Genomic DNA, 604 nt, shown 5'->3' on the forward strand with positions numbered 1-604 from the left:
CCTCCAATCGTCTTCCTCCACCTCTTTCCTTTCCTTCACCGGCGTAGGTTCCAATCTGGAAGTATCACATGCGCACTTCATCACGCGCCCAAACCCTGATGTTTCTATCCTCTCCAATGCGATCGACATAACTGCTTCTGCCTTTCTTCGCCACCGAGAACAAAAGAACACCCAAAACAGAAAAACAAAGAGGAAGGAACAAAGGACGAAGCCTTTCTTCTTCAGAAAAACAAAAGAACGCAAAGAGAGCAAATAAAGAAACGAAAGAGAGAATGTAAGCAAGGGAAGAAATGAAGTTTTTATGCGTTTTGTAGATTTGTTTGTTTGTTGTTGTAAATAATAATAAAAAAGAAAAGAAAAAAGAAAGATAAATATGATTGATTATTGAATTGTATTGAATAAAGCAACTGGGGACTCCCTTGTGTAGAGAGAGACAGAGAGAGAGAGGTTATTCAAATGAAGTGTTCTTATTTTTGAAACCTGTCCACAAAATTCATCCACCTCGAGCATCGTAATCAAACATGTACTTCTCCCTCGCACTTGAGCTTTGTTTTTAACTCATCAAAACATGATCAGAAGATTCTTAAAAGCACTTCATAAAGCC

Source organism: Theobroma cacao, chromosome 9 (genome assembly GCF_000208745.1).
Source record: "Theobroma cacao cultivar B97-61/B2 chromosome 9, Criollo_cocoa_genome_V2, whole genome shotgun sequence".
Taxonomy (NCBI): Eukaryota; Viridiplantae; Streptophyta; class Magnoliopsida; order Malvales; family Malvaceae; genus Theobroma; species Theobroma cacao.